The sequence below is a fragment of the Pongo pygmaeus genome, chromosome 21 (assembly GCF_028885625.2).
Source record: "Pongo pygmaeus isolate AG05252 chromosome 21, NHGRI_mPonPyg2-v2.0_pri, whole genome shotgun sequence".
Lineage (NCBI taxonomy): Eukaryota > Metazoa > Chordata > Mammalia > Primates > Hominidae > Pongo > Pongo pygmaeus.
Window position 1 is genome coordinate 24,686,569 of NC_072394.2, and position 17,573 is coordinate 24,704,141.

Consider the following 17,573-nt stretch of genomic DNA (forward strand, 5'->3'; position numbering starts at 1 on the left):
TAGTTTTTATGTGAAGATATTTCCTTTTCCAACATAGGCCTCAAGGTGCTCCGAATAAACACTTGCAGAGTCTACAAACGTAATGTTTCAAAACAGTTCTATCAAAAGGAACGTTCAAGTCTGTGAGTTGAATGCACTCATTGCAAAGAAGTTTCTCAGAATGTTTCTGTCTAGTTTTTAGGTGAAGAGATTTCATTTCCCAGCATAGGCCTCAAAGCGCTCCAAATATCCACTTGAAGATTCTATAAGAAGAGTGTTTCCAAACTGCTCTTTCAAAAGGAAGCTTCAAGTCTTTGAGTTGAATGCATTCATCACAGAGAAGTTTCTGAGAATGCTTCCGTCTAGTTTCTATATGAAGATATTTCCTTTTCCAACATAGGCCTCAAAGCACTCCAAATAAACACATGCAGATTCTACAAAAGGAGTGTTTCAAAACTGTTCTATCAAAGGGAACGTTCAAGTCTGTGAGTTGAATGCAATCATCACACAGAAGTTTCTCAGAATGCTTCTGTCTAGTTTTGAGGTGAAGAGATTTCATTTCCCAGCATAGGCCTCAAAGCGCTCCAAATATCCACTTGCAGATTCTACGAAAAGAGTGTTTCAAAGCTGCTCTTTCAAAAGCAAGGTTCAAGTCTGTGTGTTGAATGCACTCATCAGAAAGAAGTTTCTGAGAATGCTTCTGTCTAGTTCTTACGTGAGGATATTTCCTTTTCCAGCTTAGGCCTCAAAGCGCTCCAATTGAACACTTGCAAATTCTACAAAAGGAGTGTTTCAAAAGAGTTCTATCAAAAGGAACGTTCAAATCTGTGAGTTGAATGCACTTATCATACAGAAGTTTCCTGGAATGCTTCTGTCTAGTTTTTATGTGAAGACATCTCCTTTTCCAGCATAGGCCTCAAAGCGCTCCAAATATCCACTTGCAGACTCTACCAAAAGAGTGTTTCAAAACTGCTCTATCAAAAGCAAGCTTCAACACTGTGAGTAGAATGCACTCATCACAAAGAAGTTTCTGAGAATGCGTCCGTCTAGTTTCTATATGAAGATATTTCCTTTTCCAACATAGGCCTCAAAGCGCTCCAAATAAACACATGCAGATTCTACAAAAGGAGTGTTTCAAAACTGTTCTATCAAAGGGAACGTTCAAGTCTGTGAGTTGAATGCACTCATCACACAGAAGTTTCTCAGAATGCTTCTGTCTAGTTTTTAGGTGAAGAGATTTCATTTCCCAGCATAGGCGTCAAAGCCCTCCAAATATCCACTTGCAGATTCTACGAAAAGAGTGTTTCAAAGCTGCTCTTTCAAAAGCAAGGTTCAAGTCTGTGTGTTGAATGCACTCATCAGAAAGAAGTTTCTGAGAATGCTTCTGTCTAGTTCTTACGTGAAGATATTTCCTTTTCCAGCTTAGGCCTCAAAGCGCTCCAAATGAACACTTGCAAATTCTACAAAAGGAGTGTTTCAATAGAGTTCTATCAAAAGGAACGATCAAGTCTGTGAGTTGAATGCACTTATCATACAGAAGTTACCTGGAATGCTTCTGTCTAGTTTTTATGTGAAGACATTTCCTTTTCCAGCATAGGCCTCAAAGCGCTCCAAATATCCACTTGCAGATTCTACCAAAAGAGTGTTTCAAAACTGCTCTATCAAAAGCAAGCTTCAACACTGTGAGTAGAATGCACTCATCACAAAGAAGTTTCTGAGAATGCTTCTGTCTAGTTTTTATGTGCAGATATTTCCTTTTCCAACATAGGCCTCAAAGCGCTCCAAATAAACACTTGCAGATTCTACAAAAGGAGTGTTTCAAAACTGCTCTTTCGAGAGGAACGTTCAAGTCTGTGAGTTGAATGCACTCATCACACAGAAGTTTCTGAGAATGCTTCTGTCTAGTTTTTATGTGAAGATATTTCCTTTTCCAGCATAGGCCTCCGAACGCTCCAAATATCCTCTTGCAGATTCTACAAAAAGAGTGTTTCAAAACTGTTCTATCAAAAGGAAGGTTCAACTCTGTGAGTTGAACGAATGCATCGTGAAGAACTTTCTGAGAATGCTTCTCTGTAGTTTTTAGGTGAAGATATTCCATATCCCAGCACAGGCCTCGAAGTGCTCCAAATAACCACTTGCAGATTTTACCCAAAGAGTGTTTCAAAACTGCTCTTTCTATAGGGAAGTTCAAGTCTGTGAGTTGAATGCACTCAACACAAAGAAGTTTCTGAGAATGCTTCTGTTCAGTTTTTATGTGAAGATATTTCCTTTTCCAGCATAGGCCTCAAACGGCTCCAAATATCCACTTGCAGATTCTACAAAAAGAGTGTTTCCAAACTTCTCTATCAATTGGTAGGTTCAACTCTGTGAGTTGAATGAACTCATCACAGAGAAGTTTCTGAGAATCATTCTCTCTAGTTTTTATGTGAAGATATTTCCTTTTCCAACATAGGCCTCAAGGTGCTCCGAATAAACACTTGCAGACTCTACAAACGTAATGTTTCAAAACTGTTCTATCAAAAGGAACGTTCAAGTCTGTGAGTTGAATGCACTCATTGCAAAGAAGTTTCTCAGAATGTTTCTGTCTAGTTTTTAGGTGAAGAGATTTCATTTCCCAGCACAGGCCTCAAAGCGCTCCAAATATCCACTTGAAGATTCTATAAGAAGAGTGTTTCCAAACTGCTCTTTCAAAAGGCAGCCTCAAGTCTGTGAGTTGAATGCATTCATCACAAAGAAGTTTCTGAGAATGCTTCCGTCTAGTTTCTATATGAAGATATTTCCTTTTACAACATAGGCCTCAAAGCGCTCCAAATAAACACATGCAGATTCTACAAAAGGAGTGTTTCAAAACTGTTCTATCAAAGGGAACGTTCAAGTCTGAGAGTTGAATGCACTCATCACACAGAAGTTTCTCAGAATGCTTCTGTCTAGTTTTGAGGTGAAGAGATTTCATTTCCCAGCATAGGCCTCAAAGCGCTCCAAATATCCACTTGCAGATTCTACGAAAAGAGTGTTTCAAAGCTGCTCTTTCAAAAGCAAGGTTCAAGTCTGTGTGTTGAATGCACTCATCAGAAAGAAGTTTCTGAGAATGCTTCTGTCAAGTTCTTACGTGAAGATATTTCCTTTTCCAGCTTAGGCCTCAAAGCGCTCCAAATGAACACTTGCAAATTCTACAAAAGGAGTGTTTCAAAAGAGTTCTATCAAAAGGAACGTTCAAGTCTGTGAGTTGAATGCACTTATCATACAGAAGTTTCCTGGAATGCTTCTGTCTAGTTTTTATGTGAAGACATTTCCTTTTCCAGCATAGGCCTCAAAGCGCTCCAAATATCCACTTGCAGATTCTACCAAAAGAGTGTTCCAAAACTGCTCTATCTAAAGCAAGCTTCAACACTGTGAGTAGAATGCACTCATCACAAAGAAGTTTCTGAGAATGCTTCTGTCTAGTTTTTATGTGCAGATATTTCCATTTCCAACAGAGGCCTCAAAGCGCTCCAAATAAACACTTGCAGATTCTACAAAAGGAGTGTTTCAAAACTGCTCTTTCGAGAGGAACGTTCAAGTCTGTGAGTTGAATGCACTCATCACACAGAAGTTTCTGAGAATGCTTCTGTCTAGTTTTTATGTGAAGATATTTCCTTTTGCAGCATAGGCCTCCGAACGCTCCAAATATCCTCTTGCAGATTCTACAAAAAGAGTGTTTCAAAACTGTTCTATCAAAAGGAAGGTTCAACTCTGTGAGTTGAATGAATGCATCGTGAAGAACTTTCTGAGAATGCTTCTCTGTAGTTTTTAGGTGAAGATATTCCATATCCCAGCACAGGCCTCGAAGTGCTCCAAATAACCACTTGCAGATTTTACAAAAGAGTGTTTCAAAACTGCTCTTTCTATAGGGAAGTTCAAGTCTGTGAGTTGAATGCACTCAACACAAAGAAGTTTCTGAGAATGCTTCTGTTCAGTTTTTATGTGAAGATATTTCCTTTTCCAGCATAGGCCTCAAACGGCTCCAAATATCCACTTGCAGATTCTACAAAAAGAGTGTTTCCAAACTTCTCTATCAATTGGTAGGTTCAACTCTGTGAGTTGAATGAACTCATCACAAAGAAGTTTCTGAGAATCCTTCTCTCTAGTTTTTATGTGAAGATATTTCCTTTTCCAACATAGGCCTCAAGGTGCTCCGAATAAACACTTGCAGACTCTACAAACGTAATGTTTCAAAACTGTTCTATCAAAAGGAACGTTCAAGTCTGTGAGTTGAATGCACTCATTGCAAAGAAGTTTCTCAGAATGTTTCTGTCTAGTTTTTAGGTGAAGAGATTTCATTTCCCAGCATAGGCCTCAAAGCGCTCCAAATATCCACTTGAAGATTCTATAAGAAGAGTGTTTCCAAACTGCTCTTTCAAAAGGAAGCTTCAAGTCTGTGAGTTGAATGCATTCATCACAAAGAAGTTTCTGAGAATGCTTCCGTCTAGTTTCTATATGAAGATATTTCCTTTTCCAACATAGGCCTCAAAGCGCTCCAAATAAACACATGCAGATTCTACAAAAGGAGTGTTTCAAAACTGTTCTATCAAAGGGAACGTTCAAGTCTGTGAGTTGAATGCACTCATCACACAGAAGTTTCTCAGAATGCTTCTGTCTAGTTTTTAGGTGAAGAGATTTCATTTCCCAGCATAGGCCTCAAAGCGCTCCAAATATCCACTTGCAGATTCTACGAAAAGAGTGTTTCAAAGCTGCTCTTTCAAAAGCAAGGTTCAAGTCTGTGTGTTGAATGCACTCATCAGAAAGAAGTTTCTGAGAATGCTTCTGTCTAGTTCTTACGTGAAGATATTTCCTTTTCCAGCTTAGGCCTCAAAGCGCTCCAAATGAACACTTGCAAATTCTACAAAAGGAGTGTTTCAAAAGAGTTCTATCAAAAGGAACGTTCAAGTCTGTGAGTTGAATGCACTTATCATACAGAAGTTTCCTGGAATGCTTCTGTCTAGTTTTTATGTGAAGACATTTCCTTTTCCAGCATAGGCCTCAAAGCGCTCCAAATATCCACTTGCAGATTCTACCAAAAGAGTGTTTCAAAACTGCTCTATCAAAAGCAAGCTTCAACACTGTGAGTAGAATGCACTCATCACAAAGAAGTTTCTGAGAATGCTTCTGTCTAGTTTTTATGTGCAGATATTTCCTTTTCCAACATAGGCCTCAAAGCGCTCCAAATAAACACTTGCAGATTCTACAAAAGGAGTGTTTCAAAACTGCTCTTTTGAGAGGAACGTTCAAGTCTGTGAGTTGAATGCACTCATCACACAGAAGTTTCTGAGAATGCTTCTGTGTAGTTTTTATGTGAAGATATTTCCTTTTCCAGCATAGGCCTCCGAACGCTCCAAATATCCTCTTGCAGAATCTACAAAAAGAGTGTTTCAAAACTGTTCTATCAAAAGGAAGGTTCAACTCTGTGAGTTGAATGATGCATCGTGAAGAACTTTCTGAGAATGCTTCTCTGTAGTTTTTAGGTGAAGATATTCCATATCCCAGCACAGGCCTCGAAGTGCTCCAAATAACCACTTGCAGATTTTACCAAAAGAGTGTTTCCAAACTGCTCTTTCTATAGGGAAGTTCAAGTCTGTGAGTTGAATGCACTCAACACAAAGAAGTTTCTGAGAATGCTTCTGTTCAGTTTTTATGTGAAGATATTTCCTTTCCCAGCATAGGCCTCAAACGGCTCCAAATATCCACTTGCAGATTCTACAAAAAGAGTGTTTCCAAACTTCTCTATCAATTGGTAGGTTCAACTCTGTGAGTTGAATGAACTCATCACAAAGAAGTTTCTGAGAATCCTTCTCTCTAGTTTTTATGTGAAGATATTTCCTTTTCCAACATAGGCCTCAAGGTGCTCCGAATAAACACTTGCAGATTCTACAAACGTAATGTTTCAAAACTGTTCTATCAAAAGGAACGTTCAAGTCTGTGAGTTGAATGCACTCATTGCAAAGAAGTTTCTCAGAATGTTTCTGTCTAGTTTTTAGGTGAAGAGATTTCATTTCCCAGCATAGGCCTCAAAGCGCTCCAAATATCCACTTGAAGATTCTATAAGAAGAGTGTTTCCAAACTGCTCTTTCAAAAGGAAGCTTCAAGTCTTTGAGTTGAATGCATTCATCACAGAGAAGTTTCTGAGAATGCTTCCGTCTAGTTTCTATATGAAGATATTTCCTTTTCCAACATAGGCCTCAAAGCGCTCCAAATAAACACATGCAGATTCTACAAAAGGAGTGTTTCAAAACTGTTCTATCAAAGGGAACGTTCAAGTCTGTGAGTTGAATGCAATCATCACACAGAAGTTTCTCAGAATGCTTCTGTCTAGTTTTGAGGTGAAGAGATTTCATTTCCCAGCATAGGCCTCAAAGCGCTCCAAATATCCACTTGCAGATTCTACGAAAAGAGTGTTTCAAAGCTGCTCTTTCAAAAGCAAGGTTCAAGTCTGTGTGTTGAATGCACTCATCAGAAAGAAGTTTCTGAGAATGCTCCTGTCTAGTTCTTACGTGAAGATATTTCCTTTTCCAGCTTAGGCCTCAAAGCGCTCCAAATGAACACTTGCAAATTCTACAAAAGGAGTGTTTCAAAAGAGTTCTATCAAAAGGAACGTTCAAATCTGTGAGTTGAATGCACTTATCATACAGAAGTTTCCTGGAATGCTTCTGTCTAGTTTTTATGTGAAGACATTTCCTTTTCCAGCATAGGCCTCAAAGCGCTCCAAATATCCACTTGCAGACTCTACCAAAAGAGTGTTTCAAAACTGCTCTATCAAAAGCAAGCTTCAACACTGTGAGTAGAATGCACTCATCACAAAGAAGTTTCTGAGAATGCTTCTGTCTAGTTTTTATGTGCAGATATTTCCTTTTCCAACATAGGCCTCAAAGCGCTCCAAATAAACACTTGCAGATTTTACAAAAGGAGTGTTTCAAAACTGCTCTTTCAAGAGGAACGTTCAAGTCTGTGAGTTGAATGCACTCATCACACAGAAGTTTCTGAGAATGCTTCTGTGTAGTTTTTATGTGAAGATATTTCCTTTTCCAGCATAGGCCTCCGAACGCTCCAAATATCCTCTTGCAGAATCTACAAAAAGAGTGTTTCAAAACTGTTCTATCAAAAGGAAGGTTCAACTCTGTGAGTTGAATGATGCATCGTGAAGAACTTTCTGAGAATGCTTCTCTGTAGTTTTTAGGTGAAGATATTCCATATCCCAGCACAGGCCTCGAAGTGCTCCAAATAACCACTTGCAGATTTTACCAAAAGAGTGTTTCAAAACTGCTCTTTCTATAGGGAAGTTCCAGTCTGTGAGTTGAATGCACTCAACACAAAGAAGTTTCTGAGAATGCTTCTGTTCAGTTTTTATGTGAAGATATTTCCTTTCCCAGCATAGGCCTCAAACGGCTCCAAATATCCACTTGCAGATTCTACAAAAAGAGTGTTTCCAAACTTCTCTATCAATTGGTAGGTTCAACTCTGTGAGTTGAATGAACTCATCACAAAGAAGTTTCTGAGAATCCTTCTCTCTAGTTTTTATGTGAAGATATTTCCTTTTCCAACATAGGCCTCAAGGTGCTCCGAATAAACACTTGCAGATTCTACAAACGTAATGTTTCAAAACTGTTCTATCAAAAGGAACGTTCAAGTCTGTGAGTTGAATGCACTCATTGCAAAGAAGTTTCTCAGAATGTTTCTGTCTAGTTTTTAGGTGAAGAGATTTCATTTCCCAGCACAGGCCTCAAAGCGCTCCAAATATCCACTTGAAGATTCTATAAGAAGAGTGTTTCCAAACTGCTCTTTCAAAAGGAAGCTTCAAGTCTGTGAGTTGAATGCATTCATCACAAAGAAGTTTCTGAGAATGCTTCCGTCTAGTTTCTATATGAAGATATTTCCTTTTCCAACATAGGCCTCAAAGCGCTCCAAATAAACACATGCAGATTCTACAAAAGCAGTGTTTCAAAACTGTTCTATCAAAGGGAACGTTCAAGTCTGTGAGTTGAATGCACTCATCACACAGAAGTTTCTCAGAATGCTTCTGTCTAGTTTTGAGGTGAAGAGATTTCATTTCCCAGCATAGGCCTCGAAGCGCTCCAAATATCCACTTGCAGATTCTACGAAAAGAGTGTTTCAAAGCTGCTCTTTCAAAAGCAAGGTTCAAGTCTGTGTGTTGAATGCACTCATCAGAAAGAAGTTTCTGAGAATGCTTCTGTCTAGTTCTTACGTGAAGATATTTCCTTTTCCAGCTTAGGCCTCAAAGCGCTCCAAATGAACACTTGCAAATTCTACAAAAGGAGTGTTTCAAAAGAGTTCTATCAAAAGGAACGTTCAAGTCTGTGAGTTGAATGCACTTATCATACAGAAGTTTCCTGGAATGCTTCTGTCTAGTTTTTATGTGAAGACATTTCCTTTTCCAGCATAGGCCTCAAAGCGCTCCAAATATCCACTTGCAGATTCTACCAAAAGAGTGTTTCAAAACTGCTCTATCAAAAGCAAGCTTCAACACTGTGAGTAGAATGCACTCATCACAAAGAAGTTTCTGAGAATGCTTCTGTCTAGTTTTTATGTGCAGATATTTCCTTTTCCAACATAGGCCTCAAAGCGCTCCAAATAAACACTTGCAGATTCTACAAAAGGAGTGTTTCAAAACTGCTCTTTCGAGAGGAACGTTCAAGTCTGTGAGTTGAATGCACTCATCACACAGAAGTTTCTGAGAATGCTTCTGTCTAGTTTTTATGTGAAGATATTTCCTTTTCCAGCATAGGCCTCCGAACGCTCCAAATATCCTCTTGCAGATTCTACAAAAAGAGTGTTTCAAAACTGTTCTATCAAAAGGAAGGTTCAACTCTGAGAGTTGAATGAATGCATCGTGAAGAACTTTCTGAGAATGCTTCTCTGTAGTTTTTAGGTGAAGATATTCCATATCCCAGCACGGGCCTCGAAGTGCTCCAAATAACCACTTGCAGATTTTACCAAAAGAGTGTTTCCAAACTGCTCTTTCTATAGGGAAGTTCAAGTCTGTGAGTTGAATGCACTCAACACAAAGAAGTTTCTGAGAATGCTTCTGTTCAGTTTTTATGTGAAGATATTTCCTTTTCCAGCATAGGCCTCAAACGGCTCCAAATATCCACTTGCAGATTCTACAAAAAGAGTGTTTCCAAACTTCTCTATCAATTGGTAGGTTCAACTCTGTGAGTTGAATGAACTCATCACAAAGAAGTTTCTGAGAATCCTTCTCTCTAGTTTTTATGTGAAGATATTTCCTTTTCCAACATAGGCCTCAAGGTGCTCCGAATAAACACTTGCAGATTCTACAAACGTAATGTTTCAAAACTGTTCTATCAAAAGGAACGTTCAAGTCTGTGAGTTGAATGCACTCATTGCAAAGAAGTTTCTCAGAATGTTTCTGTCTAGTTTTTAGGTGAAGAGATTTCATTTCCCAGCACAGGCCTCAAAGCGCTCCAAATATCCACTTGAAGATTCTATAAGAAGAGTGTTTCCAAACTGCTCTTTCAAAAGGAAGCTTCAAGTCTGTGAGTTGAATGCATTCATCACAAAGAAGTTTCTGAGAATGCTTCCGTCTAGTTTCTATATGAAGATATTTCCTTTTCCAACATAGGCCTCAAAGCGCTCCAAATAAACACATGCAGATTCTACAAAAGGAGTGTTTCAAAACTGTTCTATCAAAGGGAACGTTCAAGTCTGTGAGTTGAATGTACTCATCACACAGAAGTTTCTCAGAATGCTTCTGTCTAGTTTTTAGGTGAAGAGATTTCATTTCCCAGCATAGGCCTCAAAGCCCTCCAAATATCCACTTGCAGATTCTACGAAAAGAGTGTTTCAAAGCTGCCCTTTCAAAAGCAAGGTTCAAGTCTGTGTGTTGAATGCACTCATCAGAAAGAAGTTTCTGAGAATGCTCCTGTCTAGTTCTTACGTGAAGATATTTCCTTTTCCAGCTTAGGCCTCAAAGCGCTCCAAATGAACACTTGCAAATTCTACAAAAGGAGTGTTTCAAAAGAGTTCTATCAAAAGGAACGTTCAAGTCTGTGAGTTGAATGCACTTATCATACAGAAGTTTCCTGGAATGCTTCTGTCTAGTTTTTATGTGAAGACATTTCCTTTTCCAGCATAGGCCTCAAAGCGCTCCAAATATCCACTTGCAGATTCTACCAAAGGAGTGTTTCAAAACTGCTCTATCAAAAGCAAGCTTCAACACTGTGAGTAGAATGCACACATCACAAAGAAGTTTCTGAGAATGCTTCTGTCTAGTTTTTATGTGCAGATATTTCCTTTTCCAACAGAGGCCTCAAAGCGCTCCAAATAAACACTTGCAGATTCTACAAAAGGAGTGTTTCAAAACTGCTCTTTCAAGAGGAACGTTCAAGTCTGTGAGTTGAATGCACTCATCACACAGAAGTTTCTGAGAATGCTTCTGTCTAGTTTTTATGTGAAGATATTTCCTTTTCCAGCATAGGCCTCCGAACGCTCCAAATATCCTCTTGCAGATTCTACAAAAAGAGTGTTTCAAAACTGTTCTATCAAAAGGAAGGTTCAACTCTGTGAGTTGAATGAATGCATCGTGAAGAACTTTCTGAGAATGCTTCTCTGTAGTTTTTAGGTGAAGATATTCCATATCCCAGCACAGGCCTCGAAGTGCTCCAAATAACCACTTGCAGATTTTACCAAAAGAGTGTTTCAAAACTGCTCTTTCTATAGGGAAGTTCAAGTCTGTGAGTTGAATGCACTCAACACAAAGAAGTTTCTGAGAATGCTTCTGTTCAGTTTTTATGTGAAGATATTTCCTTTTCCAGCATAGGCCTCAAACGGCTCCAAATATCCACTTGCAGATTCTACAAAAAGAGTGTTTCCAAACTTCTCTATCAATTGGTAGGTTCAACTCTGTGAGTTGAATGAACTCATCACAAAGAAGTTTCTGAGAATCCTTCTCTCTAGTTTTTATGTGAAGATATTTCCTTTTCCAACATAGGCCTCAAGGTGCTCCGAATAAACACTTGCAGATTCTACAAACGTAATGTTTCAAAACTGTTCTATCAAAAGGAACGTTCAAGTCTGTGAGTTGAATGCACTCATTGCAAAGAAGTTTCTCAGAATGTTTCTGTCTAGTTTGTAGGTGAAGAGATTTCATTTCCCAGCACAGGCCTCAAAGCGCTCCAAATATCCACTTGAAGATTCTATAAGAAGACTGTTTCCAAACTGCTCTTTCAAAAGGAAGCTTCAAGTCTGTGAGTTGAATGCATTCATCACAAAGAAGTTTCTGAGAATGCTTCCGTCTAGTTTCTATATGAAGATATTTCCTTTTCCAACATAGGCCACAAAGCGCTCCAAATAAACACATGCAGATTCTACAAAAGGAGTGTTTCAAAACTGTTCTATCAAAGGGAACGTTCAAGTCTGTGAGTTGAATGCACTCATCACACAGAAGTTTCTCAGAATGCTTCTGTCTAGTTTTTAGGTGAAGAGATTTCATTTCCCAGCATAGGCCTCAAAGCGCTCCAAATATCCACTTGCAGATCCTACGAAAAGAGTGTTTCAAAGCTGCTCTTTCAAAAGCAAGGTTCAAGTCTGTGTGTTGAATGCACTCATCAGAAAGAAGTTTCTGAGAATGCTTCTGTCTAGTTCTTACGTGAAGATATTTCCTTTTCCAGCTTAGGCCTCAAAGCGCTCCAAATGAACACTTGCAAATTCTACAAAAGGAGTGTTTCAAAAGAGTTCTATCAAAAGGAACGTTCAAGTCTGTGAGTTGAATGCACTTATCATACAGAAGTTTCCTGGAATGTTTCTGTCTAGTTTTTATGTGAAGACATTTCCTTTTCCAGCATAGGCCTCAAAGTGCTCCAAATATCCACTTGCAGATTCTACCAAAAGAGTGTTTCAAAACTGCTCTTTCTATAGGGAAGTTCAAGTCTGTGAGTTGAATGCACTCAACACAAAGAAGTTTCTGAGAATGCTTCTGTTCAGTTTTTATGTGAAGATATTTCCTTTTCCAGCATAGGCCTCAAACGGCTCCAAATATCCACTTGCAGATTCTACAAAAAGAGTGTTTCCAAACTTCTCTATCAATTGGTAGGTTCAACTCTGTGAGTTGAATGAACTCATCACAAAGAAGTTTCTGAGAATCCTTCTCTCTAGTTTTTATGTGAAGATATTTCCTTTTCCAACATAGGCCTCAAGGTGCTCCGAATAAACACTTGCAGATTCTACAAACGTAATGTTTCAAAACTGTTCTATCAAAAGGAACGTTCAAGTCTGTGAGTTGAATGCACTCATTGCAAAGAAGTTTCTCAGAATGTTTCTGTCTAGTTTTTAGGTGAAGAGATTTCATTTCCCAGCACAGGCCTCAAAGCGCTCCAAATATCCACTTGAAGATTCTATAAGAAGAGTGTTTCCAAACTGCTCTTTCAAAAGGAAGCTTCAAGTCTGTGAGTTGAATGCATTCATCACAAAGAAGTTTCTGAGAATGCTTCCGTCTAGTTTCTATATGAAGATATTTCCTTTTCCAACATAGGCCTCAAAGCGCTCCAAATAAACACATGCAGATTCTACAAAAGGAGTGTTTCAAAACTGTTCTATCAAAGGGAACGTTCAAGTCTGTGAGTTGAATGTACTCATCACACAGAAGTTTCTCAGAATGCTTCTGTCTAGTTTTTAGGTGAAGAGATTTCATTTCCCAGCATAGGCCTCAAAGCCCTCCAAATATCCACTTGCAGATTCTACGAAAAGAGTGTTTCAAAGCTGCTCTTTCAAAAGCAAGGTTCAAGTCTGTGTGTTGAATGCACTCATCAGAAAGAAGTTTCTGAGAATGCTTCTGTCTAGTTCTTACGTGAAGATATTTCCTTTTCCAGCTTAGGCCTCAAAGCGCTCCAAATGAACACTTGCAAATTCTACAAAAGGAGTGTTTCAAAAGAGTTCTATCAAAAGGAACGTTCAAGTCTGTGAGTTGAATGCACTTATCATACAGAAGTTTCCTGGAATGCTTCTGTCTAGTTTTTATGTGAAGACATTTCCTTTTCCAGCATAGGCCTCAAAGCGCTCCAAATATCCACTTGCAGATCCTACCAAAGGAGTGTTTCAAAACTGCTCTATCAAAAGCAAGCTTCAACACTGTGAGTAGAATGCACTCATCACAAAGAAGTTTCTGAGAATGCTTCTGTCTAGTTTTTATGTGCAGATATTTCCTTTTCCAACATAGGCCTCAAAGCGCTCCAAATAAACACTTGCAGATTCTACAAAAGGAGTGTTTCAAAACTGCTCTTTCAAGAGGAACGTTCAAGTCTGCGAGTTGAATGCACTCATCACACAGAAGTTTCTGAGAATGCTTCTGTCTAGTTTTTATGTGAAGATATTTCCTTTTCCAGCATAGGCCTCCGAACGCTCCAAATATCCTCTTGCAGATTCTACAAAAAGAGTGTTTCAAAACTGTTCTATCAAAAGGAAGGTTCAACTCTGTGAGTTGAATGAATGCATCGTGAAGAACTTTCTGAGAATGCTTCTCTGTAGTTTTTAGGTGAAGATATTCCATATCCCAGCACAGGCCTCGAAGTGCTCCAAATAACCACTTGCAGATTTTACCAAAAGAGTGTTTCAAAACTGCTCTTTCTATAGGGAAGTTCAAGTCTGTGAGTTGAATGCACTCAACACAAAGAAGTTTCTGAGAATGCTTCTGTTCAGTTTTTATGTGAAGATATTTCCTTTTCCAGCATAGGCCTCAAACGGCTCCAAATATCCACTTGCAGATTCTACAAAAAGAGTGTTTCCAAACTTCTCTATCAATTGGTAGGTTCAACTCTGTGAGTTGAATGAACTCATCACAAAGAAGTTTCTGAGAATCCTTCTCTCTAGTTTTTATGTGAAGATATTTCCTTTTCCAACATAGGCCTCAAGGTGCTCCGAATAAACACTTGCAGATTCTACAAACGTAATGTTTCAAAACTGTTCTATCAAAAGGAACGTTCAAGTCTGTGAGTTGAATGCACTCATTGCAAAGAAGTTTCTCAGAATGTTTCTGTCTAGTTTGTAGGTGAAGAGATTTCATTTCCCAGCATAGGCCTCAAAGCGCTACAAATATCCACTTGAAGATTCTATAAGAAGACTGTTTCCAAACTGCTCTTTCAAAAGGAAGCTTCAAGTCTGTGAGTTGAATGCATTCATCACAAAGAAGTTTCTGAGAATGCTTCCGTCTAGTTTCTATATGAAGATATTTCCTTTTCCAACATAGGCCACAAAGCGCTCCAAATAAACACATGCAGATTCTACAAAAGGAGTGTTTCAAAACTGTTCTATCAAAGGGAACGTTCAAGTCTGTGAGTTGAATGCACTCATCACACAGAAGTTTCTCAGAATGCTTCTGTCTAGTTTTTAAGTGAAGAGATTTCATTTCCCAGCATAGGCCTCAAAGCGCTCCAAATATCCACTTGCAGATCCTACGAAAAGAGTGTTTCAAAGCTGCTCTTTCAAAAGCAAGGTTCAAGTCTGTGTGTTGAATGCACTCATCAGAAAGAAGTTTCTGAGAATGCTTCTGTCTAGTTCTTACGTGAAGATATTTCCTTTTCCAGCTTAGGCCGCAAAGCGCTCCAAATGAACACTTGCAAATTCTACAAAAGGAGTGTTTCAAAAGAGTTCTATCAAAAGGAACGTTCAAGTCTGTGAGTTGAATGCACTTATCATACAGAAGTTTCCTGGAATGTTTCTGTCTAGTTTTTATGTGAAGACATTTCCTTTTCCAGCATAGGCCTCAAAGTGCTCCAAATATCCACTTGCAGATTCTACCAAAAGAGTGTTTCAAAACTGCTCTTTCTATAGGGAAGTTCAAGTCTGTGAGTTGAATGCACTCAACACAAAGAAGTTTCTGAGAATGCTTCTGTTCAGTTTTTATGTGAAGATATTTCCTTTTCCAGCATAGGCCTCAAACGGCTCCAAATATCCACTTGCAGATTCTACAAAAAGAGTGTTTCCAAACTTCTCTATCAATTGGTAGGTTCAACTCTGTGAGTTGAATGAACTCATCACAAAGAAGTTTCTGAGAATCCTTCTCTCTAGTTTTTATGTGAAGATATTTCCTTTTCCAACATAGGCCTCAAGGTGCTCCGAATAAACACTTGCAGATTCTACAAACGTAATGTTTCAAAACTGTTCTATCAAAAGGAACGTTCAAGTCTGTGAGTTGAATGCACTCATTGCAAAGAAGTTTCTCAGAATGTTTCTGTCTAGTTTTTAGGTGAAGAGATTTCATTTCCCAGCACAGGCCTCAAAGCGCTCCAAATATCCACTTGAAGATTCTATAAGAAGAGTGTTTCCAAACTGCTCTTTCAAAAGGAAGCTTCAAGTCTGTGAGTTGAATGCATTCATCACAAAGAAGTTTCTGAGAATGCTTCCGTCTAGTTTCTATATGAAGATATTTCCTTTTCCAACATAGGCCTCAAAGCGCTCCAAATAAACACATGCAGATTCTACAAAAGGAGTGTTTCAAAACTGTTCTATCAAAGGGAACGTTCAAGTCTGTGAGTTGTATGTACTCATCACACAGAAGTTTCTCAGAATGCTTCTGTCTAGTTTTTAGGTGAAGAGATTTCATTTCCCAGCATAGGCCTCAAATCCCTCCAAATATCCACTTGCAGATTCTACGAAAAGAGTGTTTCAAAGCTGCTCTTTCAAAAGCAAGGTTCAAGTCTGTGTGTTGAATGCACTCATCAGAAAGAAGTTTCTGAGAATGCTTCTGTCTAGTTCTTACGTGAAGATATTTCCTTTTCCAGCTTAGGCCTCAAAGCGCTCCAAATGAACACTTGCAAATTCTACAAAAGGAGTGTTTCAAAAGAGTTCTATCAAAAGGAACGTTCAAGTCTGTGAGTTGAATGCACTTATCATACAGAAGTTTCCTGGAATGCTTCTGTCTAGTTTTTATGTGAAGACATTTCCTTTTCCAGCATAGGCCTCAAAGCGCTCCAAATATCCACTTGCAGATTCTACCAAAAGAGTGTTTCAAAACTGCTCTATCAAAAGCAAGCTTCAACACTGTGAGTAGAATGCACTCATCACAAAGAAGTTTCTGAGAATGCTTCTGTCTAGTTTTTATGTGCAGATATTTCCATTTCCAACAGAGGCCTCAAAGCGCTCCAAATAAACACTTGCAGATTCTACAAAAGGAGTGTTTCAAAACTGCTCTTTCGAGAGGAACGTTCAAGTCTGTGAGTTGAATGCACTCATCACACAGAATTTTCTGAGAATGCTTCTGCCTAGTTTTTATGTGAAGATATTTCCTTTTCCAGCATAGGCCTCCGAACGCTCCAAATATCCTCTTGCAGATTCTACAAAAAGAGTGTTTCAAAACTGTTCTATCAAAAGGAAGGTTCAACTCTGAGAGTTGAATGAATGCATCGGGAAGAACTTTCTGAGAATGCTTCTCTGTAGTTTTTAGGTGAAGATATTCCATATCCCAGCACGGGCCTCGAAGTGCTCCAAATAACCACTTGCAGATTTTACCAAAAGAGTGTTTCAAAACTGCTCTTTCTATAGGGAAGTTCAAGTCTGTGAGTTGAATGCACTCAACACAAAGAAGTTTCTGAGAATGCTTCTGTTCAGTTTTTATGTGAAGATATTTCCTTTCCCAGAATAGGCCTCAAACGGCTCCAAATATCCACTTGCAGATTCTACAAAAAGAGTGTTTCCAAACTTCTCTATCAATTGGTAGGTTCAACTCTGTGAGTTGAATGAACTCATCACAAAGAAGTTTCTGAGAATCCTTCTCTCTAGTTTTTATGTGAAGATATTTCCTTTTCCAACATAGGCCTCAAGGTGCTCCGAATAAACACTTGCAGACTCTACAAACGTAATGTTTCAAAACTGTTCTATCAAAAGGAACGTTCAAGTCTGTGAGTTGAATGCACTCATTGCAAAGAAGTTTCTCAGAATGTTTCTGTCTAGTTTTTAGGTGAAGAGATTTCATTTCCCAGCACAGGCCTCAAAGCGCTCCAAATATCCACTTGAAGATTCTATAAGAAGAGTGTTTCCAAACTGCTCTTTCAAAAGGAAGCTTCAAGTCTGTGAGTTGAATGCATTCATCACAAAGAAGTTTCTGAGAATGCTTCCGTCTAGTTTCTATATGAAGATATTTCCTTTTCCAACATAGGTCTCAAAGCGCTCCAAATAAACACATGCAGATTCTACAAAAGGAGTGTTTCAAAACTGTTCTATCAAAGGGAACGTTCAAGTCTGTGAGTTGAATGCACTCATCACAGAGAAGTTTCTCAGAATGCTTCTGTGTAGTTTTTAGGTGAAGAGATTTCATTTCCCAGCATAGGCCTCAAAGCGCTCCAAATATCCACTTGCAGATTCTACGAAAAGAGTGTTACAAAGCTGCTCTTTCAAAAGCAAGGTTCAAGTCTGTGTGTTGAATGCACTCATCAGAAAGAAGTTTCTGAGAATGCTTCTGTCAAGTTCTTACGTGAAGATATTTCCTTTTCCAGCTTAGGCCTCAAAGCGCTCCAAATGAACACTTGCAAATTCTACAAAAGGAGTGTTTCAAAAGAGTTCTATCAAAAGGAACGTTCAAGTCTGTGAGTTGAATG